The sequence below is a fragment of the Peromyscus eremicus genome, chromosome 12 (assembly GCF_949786415.1).
Source record: "Peromyscus eremicus chromosome 12, PerEre_H2_v1, whole genome shotgun sequence".
NCBI lineage: Eukaryota > Metazoa > Chordata > Mammalia > Rodentia > Cricetidae > Peromyscus > Peromyscus eremicus.
In genome coordinates, this window is record NC_081428.1 from 54,998,404 (window position 1) to 55,007,272 (window position 8,869).

Here is an 8,869-nt window from a genome sequence, read left to right on the forward strand (position 1 = left end):
TACAGTACTTGAAGTATTAGCTAGAGCAATAAGGCAACTGAAGGAGATCAAGGGGATACAAACTGGAAAGGAAGAAGTCAACATACCTTTATTTGCAGATGATTTGGTACTATACATAAGTAACCCTAAAAATTTCACCAGGGAATTCCTATGGCTGATACACACTTTCAGCTAAGTAGCTGGGTAAAAATTAACTCACAAAAATCAATAGCCCTCCTATATACAAATGGCAAATGAACTGGGATGAAATTATTAACTGTTCTTATTATACAATTGTTGGGGGGATCAAAATAAGGATATGCACATAACTATTGTTTTCTCTTTTTTCCAAGCTTTGGTGTTTCCCTGCCTGGGGGATCAGGCTCCAGCAGAGCAGGGCTCAAAGGGAATCCATGGAGTCAGCTGTGTACTAAAACCTTTTTTATCTGAGGATATAAAGGGAAAAGGCACTCACACACTCTCTTGATGATTTCCTTCAAACCTTTTCTTTATTCTTCTTTTACATTCTGTATTCCTTATTTTCCTAGTGATTTCCTTCTCTAATTCTTTAGGTTTTTCTTCTAACTCATTTTAACTCTATCTTTATTCTTTCCCTTACAGCTTATATACTCCAGCAAAAATCTTTCAGGCAATATAAAAATTGCCATGTGGTTACATTCTGTTTTTCAAGCAAATGATTACAATGAATACAAGTAAAAAACAGCATGTTTTCCATATCCCTTACATGATTAAACAGTTTATGTATTACAGGTGAAAAACAAATTATCCCAAGAACCCACATACATTCATACCCAAGCAACTTGTTATAGATTAACAGTGTGTAAGCAAGCAAGATTTTCTTTTACTAGCAAGCTGCATTTTGCAGTTACAAAGAAAGAATCAAACACTTTGCTATTTATTTTAGAAGGCAATCTTATAAGGAATGTTAAAAGAATCACAAACCTAAACTTTTATACATGAAAAATAATCAGTCAGCTCTACTTTAAATCTTTAGGGTGCATACCCACTCATCAATAGTTTCTTATATCAAGAGATTGAGGGCAAAAATGGATATATGGAATAATCACCTTCGATCACCAACCAACCCTATCAAGGAAAGTAATTCAGCTTGTGATAATTAGGCTGCTTCATATTTGTTCCCCAACCTTAATGAGTTCCTCATTCAACTACATGTCTTTTCCAAACTTTAGATTGTCTTCTTGGGTTTTTCACCTCAAAGCTATTTGACAAAAACATCTTGGTCTAATTTAAGTTATACTAAAAGCTTTGTTTAAGCTATGATGCACTCTGAAACCTGTGATCAGATCTCCAAACATTAAGGCTAAAAGAACTTAAGCTAGCTGGGCTACTGGGACTCAACTGTTTTTCTTAATCATTAATGTGAGCCACAGTGTATATGGCTCCTCAATAGAAACCCATGTGCTCTAGCTGTATGACACTTCTTTGTTTTATTTTTTATCAGCACAATTCTATTTAAAATAACATTATTATTATCGGTTGGACAATACGGCTTAGGAAGAAATCATCTTCATAACAATCCACAGGTAAAAATGCCTAGTAAAATGGGATATTTCCATGAGATAAACATACTACATTACAGGCAGTGAGGATCTCCCGACACCTGTTCACACCACTCCAGATACCAAAGAAAGATGGCAGTAACAAACATATATAGCACAGGAGAAGTAAAAGACATTCTGAATTCTGTGATTACATGGTTATGTATACCCAAGATTCATTCATCAATAACTTACCTCCTGGTGGGCTGACACTTGAATTTCAATTGCCACCTGCTGCTCCTCTCACATGACCACTGGCATAGCTTTACTTCTTCAATATTCTAATTTCTCATACCATTCACAAGGTGATATAGCTAACAGGAGAAATGAACATATGTGGGTTTGCCAGCATCTAGCTGTAAATTTGGGAGACACTAAGTTTTGGAAATTGGTTATAGATCTGTAGTGTTGACTTTTCATTAACTATTATTTCAAGGTAGTTAAGGAAGAAATGGGCTTCCTAAAGGCTGAGACTCTCTTTGTTGTTATATCTTCCCTTGCTTTTCCACTTGCTACTGCCTAACTCACATTTTACTGTCTCCTTTTCTCCTACAACTTAACTTCTCAGGATGCAAAATGTGCACAAACAACCTGATTTCATCACTATGGTAAGAGGTGAATGTGCTGGTTAAAGAAATCCATAATGGCTCTTTCTATAATAAGAACAATACTTTTGAGAGAAAACAAGTACTTCCTAATTTATCTTTTTGTTGGAATTATAAAAGCAGATTTAATTAAATACAGGCAGATATAAACCCACAAAATTATGTACATAGATATTGGTCATAATTTGAGACATCAAGGAGTACAAGTAGAATATTTGATAAAATCAATGAACTATAGTCATTTTAAAAAGTAGAAAGGAATTACCCTAGAAACGACAGTTCTAAAAGCTTAATTTTAGTATCAGGAAAATGCTAACATAATGCACTAAAAATCTTATTAATTCTTAACACTGGGGACCAGAGAAGGGGAAAAAACAGAATTGCAATTAACTTGCTTGAGATTATCTAAAGGTTTTTATTAAAGTAACAGAGCATTTGGCTATCTGGGGACCAGCGATGATTTTGCTCTAATAAATAAGCCAATATTGGATTAATAAGGTTTTCTATTCATACAAAAGTGAAGTTGTAAACTCATGGAGGAACATGGCATTTTGAGTAAGAGCTTGAGACAAACTTAAACCAGTGTACAGTTCTACACATCACAAAAGAAATAAAGGTTGAAAGGCAAATGATTTGATTATTTAGAAAACAATCTCTACTATCAAAGACTTTTCTAGCAAAAATCAGTTATCTCTATTACCTGGAAATTTGTTTGAGACTCAGTGGAGTGAAGAAGTTAAGCACAAGAAATAAACTATGGTGCTCATTGCTTAAACACATGAGCCCTTGAGTCAGAACTGAAATAGTGCACACAGTGAGAACCAAAGAAACAGGAACGCATTTAAAATGGGATCATATTCATGGGCTAATATTTCATATTCTGTATCATTCACATAAATTCTTCATTCTCATCTAAATTCCTCATGATGATACAATAAGCAGTTGCTGAGTTAATTGTGCTATTTTATGAAAGGATATAGTAAATAAAGGGAAAAATCAATTTATAGTAAAAAAAAGGTAAAAACAAAAATCAAGCCTTAAAGAATGCAGTTGACATGACTGAAAACACAGATACAACATATTAGAATCCTGAGTCTTGATTAAGTTAGTGATGTAGACAGATACTCCTTAAAAGTAGAAAAGAAAATGAAAATGTTGATCTGTTTTGACATAAAATATGTTGTAAATATGTCATCACCAGTGAATTATAAAATGAGCTATCTGAATTTTCATCCACCAAAATGCCTTAGATGCTTAAAGATAACAAATTGTGATCTATATGTCTGTTTACCAGGACAACACACAGACACACACACGAGATTATATCTATCATCTATCTATCTCTGTATATGAATGTGTTTACATACATAATATATATACATACACACATATACAAATGTGTGCATACATACTATATAATGTCATAAAACACAGATTGAATCATAGTAGTTACAATTTTTTTAATTATGTAGGAAATTAGGGCATCTAAGTATAGTATGAGACTAACAAAAACATCTGTATTACACTTGTATAGAAAAGTCTCTTCTATTGTACTGTGGGAAAGTTATACAAATAAGCATTTTACTTGTGACTTTTACCTTTCTAATTACATGTTTTTCATTAAATTTACATTAGCATAAAGTTAAATGATTTAGAGGAGGAAGCTGGAATGGATCCTGTAACAACTCAGAGTCAACACTATAAGAGAGTACTATGAAATGAGTTCAGGTAGACATACTCATTGTTGTGAACATACAAATGTTTTGGTATACTTACAAATACCCCAGAAAGCCTAGAAACCATGACTATATGCAAATTACAGTGAGTATAGCCAGTTAGAAGCCATATTTCAACATCTAGATCTCGGCTTCCAACACCATTCTCCAATGAAGGAGATTTGATCTGACAGCTTCCAAATACCATGGGCCTCTCAACATAGTGGTAAAAAGTACAATAGTCACCAACAGAAAAACTCACCTGAACCTCACTAAGTCTTTAGTTCTAACAGCAATTTTACTAGAAATTTGACAGCAGAATATGTTATATTATCCATTATGATAGCCTATTGTTTTTATTTATATTTCCATAATAATGAATGGTATTGAGTATTTGCATACTTGTATACTTTCTTCTGATAAATATCTATATATATTTATATAACTTATTGGGAAAACATAAAGTAAACCTTGGTAAAGATGCAGATAAAAATGAATCTTTATATGCTGTTGGTAGCCATGTAAATTAATACCACCATTACATAGAACAGTATGGAGAGGAGGGGGAAAAAAACCCTGAAAATTGGGCTAGGGAAGTAGTTAATAGGCTGAATACTTGACTGTGACCGTGAGGCACTGGGTTTGACTCCAGGACAGAAGAATTACCCTGAAATAGAACTACCATACTGTCTATCTCTCTCAATCCCAGACGTATAACCATCAATCCAAAGAAAACTTAAATCAGCTTGTTAAAGAGACACTTGTACTCTTTGAGCACCTCTAGCCAAACAGCTGTTATGGAATCAAATGAGATATCCATCAGCAGGTGTGTGCATAAGAATAAAAGTTTAAAAAAGAAAGCTCTGTGGGTGTGCGTCGGATTTGCCTGGTCTAATGTGACATTGAATTTTATTGTTTCAACCTTCCCATTTGCAGCGTTAATAAAGCTAGAAAACATTTTGATAAGTCAGGCAAACCAGATGTAAGACAAATATTCATGATCTCACTTTCATGTGGAGTCTAAAAAGGTCAAATCTGCAGAAACAGAGAGTAGAATTATGGTTTCCAAGGGCTAGAAGATGGGGAAAATGGATGGAACATGAGTAAGGAATACAATATTTCAGTTGTAAGTTGAGTATATGAATGTGATTAAGGATTTAAGCATGGTGGATACAGGTAAAACCACTTGTATTATGTAATTTACATATGCTAACATAGCAATTATTAAGTACTTGAAGAATGCAAAAAGTGGAATGCATATGTGAGATGATATATTAGCATGATCATGTCAATCAGTTCCTAATGAATACATATATCAAATGATTACTCTGTGTATCTTAAATGTATATGATTTTTATATGTCAAGGAGAAAATTGTTAAGTATAAAATGTTCTACTCTGTGCATAAAAACAAAAGAAATGACACATCAATTCAATCAGATGTAAAATTTGACCATGTTTTAATACTAATTTTTAATTCATACAAACCAATTACACCAGCACTTTGAACATAATTCAGGAAAGGTCAACATAATTACTAGATAATATTAAGTAAGCTGTTAAAATGTTGGTGAGTGTAATATTGATATAACTGTTTATTTTTAAAGTTCATATCTGTCAGAAACATATCCTGAAATATTGATATGTTAACTATTATGTTACCTGTGGCATGCTTGATTAATGAAAAGAAAACTTAAATGGAATATATATGATGCTCCATTAAGTTTTCTTACATACATATTTTGCATGCATATCTATTATCTATATATTATCTGCTTATATTATCTATTTATCACATATATTATATATAATCTATCATATATATATATTATATCATATACATGTGATAAATAACATAAACAGATGATAGATAGATAGATAGATAGATAGATAGATAGATAGATAGATAGATAGATAGATAGATAAAGTAGGTAGATAGTTTAATATCATAAAATCCTATTGCATAAAAACATGAAGAAAGTCAATCAACACAAGGAGGATAGAATGTTGGGATTGGAGAGATGGTCCAGTGGTCAACAGCAATTATGGCTTTCCCAGAGGACCCCACCTGGCATTCCAGCTTCCAATGTTGTACAGCTCACTATCTTCTGTAAGTCCAGTTTCAGGGGCTCTGACATCCTTTTCTGGCCTCTGTGACCCCTGTATACATATGCACATGATGTGCTTACACACAGACCCTCATATACAAATAAAAAATAAAAATATATCTTTAAAAATGAACTATAAGATGTTAATAATTACTAAAATTGTGTAATATAAACGATATTTTGAACTCTTATGTATATCAGTAAATACCCTTTACAAAGTGAGTCTTAAGGTTAGGTTTCCTAGATGGTATGAGAAATCTGAAAGGAAAAAACACTAAATAAAATCACTTACAAAATGAGAATTTTAAGATTATCCCAAAATGTTGTTGAATCTAAGGGGGAAATGAAATTAACAGTCTAACTTATGAATAGAGGGAATGAGGGAGGGAGCAGTTGTTAAAATATGCAGTGAAGAAGATGGCTTCCCATTGCAAAGTCTCTTTCTTTCTGTTGACTTGGACGGCTATAGCTAGAATGCACGTTTTCCCACCTCCTTTCTACCTGTTTTATGCCACTGTAATCATGGTTTCAATTTTGGGAAATGATTGATGCAACATTGTCATCAATTTTAGACTAGTTAGCTTGTACTGGAATATCCCTTTTTCAATCCATGAACCATGTCTGACATTGTATTTTCTTGATTCTGACTATGCAATATAGCCATTGTTGCTAGGATATCAGAACAAGAAATAGAGGAAATTCAGCCCTGCTGAAGATTACTGACACTTAGTTGTCTGTAACTCTAGCTCTAAGGGACCCAACAGTCTCTTCTAGAGTCCATGGGCACTTACAGGCACACATGTACTTATGCACACATACATAATTTAAAAATATTTTCAAAAGATCTCATGGATTCAGTAAGATTAAAAATTAAACAACTCAAATGTGTGTTCTCCAAAAAGTTGTGCCCTCCTCTCGAAGTCCTACAAACTACAAGTTCAGCACACTTGCTCAAGACACTCACATCTGTCACAGTCAGGAAAGGCCATGATATATCATCATTATAAAAAAAACACTGAATCTAAGGCAAGCATGGAAGTGTATGAAATGGACTTACACACTAACCCACACCAATGTGTCTTAGTACCTCACTTGCATGGCCATGTAAGAAGACCAGCCTCAGAAAAGTGACTCCTGACACCGAAACCATGCTTGGTCCTACATTTCCACTAAGGGACACTCCATTGATATCATTCATGCTGGGATAGATATGTAAAAGAGTGGTAAGGAGAAAGACCAGAAAATATAATGAACATTCAATGCACAAACTTGAAAAAAATTAATTTAAAAGAAAAGTTCTTCAATATCCAGTACCACTAAATACATAGATTAAATAGTAAATGAATAACCAGATAGATAAACAGTGAATAAATAAATACTCTGCTCTTTCTACTTCTCCTCTGGCCCAGAAGAAAATGGTTATTACTCAGAAGAAACAACCTCATGCTACAAGTTTAACTACAGAGCTCCACTGAATCCTAGGTAGAAACCAAATGCCTATGAATGCAGAAGTCTCCCTAAATATCTTCCGTTATTGAAAATTATCAGAAAATTTTTGATATTAAAAATATATTCCCAATAACCCTCTGAAATTCATTCTTCATTTCTGAATTTGAATATATTAAATGAAGTCTTATGTTGGCCACAAGAAGCTCACAATAAGAATGTCAACCACTAGGTGATGAAGCCGAAAAGCTTGTGTCCACATTTTTATGGGGTGATAAGATTAATCTTCTATGAAGAAATGACAGCATAGATAAATGAAAGAGAGACAACAGACCCCTGTTTGACTTTAACAAAGCTGTACATTCTTTCCTTCATTACTCCAATATCAATTCAATGAGAAAATTATGGACTAGGCTGCCTAATTGCTAGTTGGAGGGTCATTGAGAATAAATTTCCTTTATAAGAGTAATGTTACCCAGAGGAGAAATAGCAAGCAGTGCAGTGCCAGGGTGAATGTTGGACCAATTTTTTTCTTAGGTTCATCAGTGTCCTCAGTAATTGTGTAAAAAATGAGACAAGCCAGTTAGCAATATTCAGGTTAAGACTAAAATCCAAAGTGATACTGGCCACGAACACTATGCGAGATAAGGCTGATGTTTCTAAAGGGGCAATCTCATCACCTTCAAATAGAGTATCAGTGTGTTGTAATGGCAGCAGAAAATATCCCCAGTCATAGTAAAGGGAAAATTAACAAGCTGTGCAGAGGGGAGATTCAGCACGGTGCCCACAAACCAGGCAGTGGGCTGTGCATGCAAGGAGAATATAGGAGACCCAAATGTGCCCTTAAAATATATGGCAAACTTGAAACATGGAGGTGACCATAAAAATAAAATAGTCCTTGAGGAGGTTTCTGTATGAGAAGACATATTTCACATGCATACTGAATAGTCCTCTGTATATGATTCAGGGTCTTGTAGCACTCAGAGTCCCTCAGGTTAGCCTACAGCCATATCAAGCTGTATCACATGACACTGGCTGTGCTATTGCATTTGACAGAAACAATCAGGTAAGCATCATCCATCTTCCCACCAGTTCAGGTTGGGGATCTTTCTGTATGGACATGAGATAATAGACACATTTTGTGCTGAGACAGCCTTTGTAACATCCTATAGATAACAAACAATTAAAAATGACAATGGAATCTAGCAGATCAATTTGGGTTGGAAATATTCAAAAGTTCACTTTTCCAAAGATATTTTTGAGAGAGGAAGTAGTCAATAAAACACCATCTTAGGTCTTTATCCCTATTCTGTACCAAGTTCTTTTGACAATTGAAAATTTTTCATTTCAGGGTTTGTAAGTAACAGTCCCATTATTATTTTCATTCAGTCAACATGGATCATTCCTGTATATGCAGGAACATGAAGTCATTAGAGA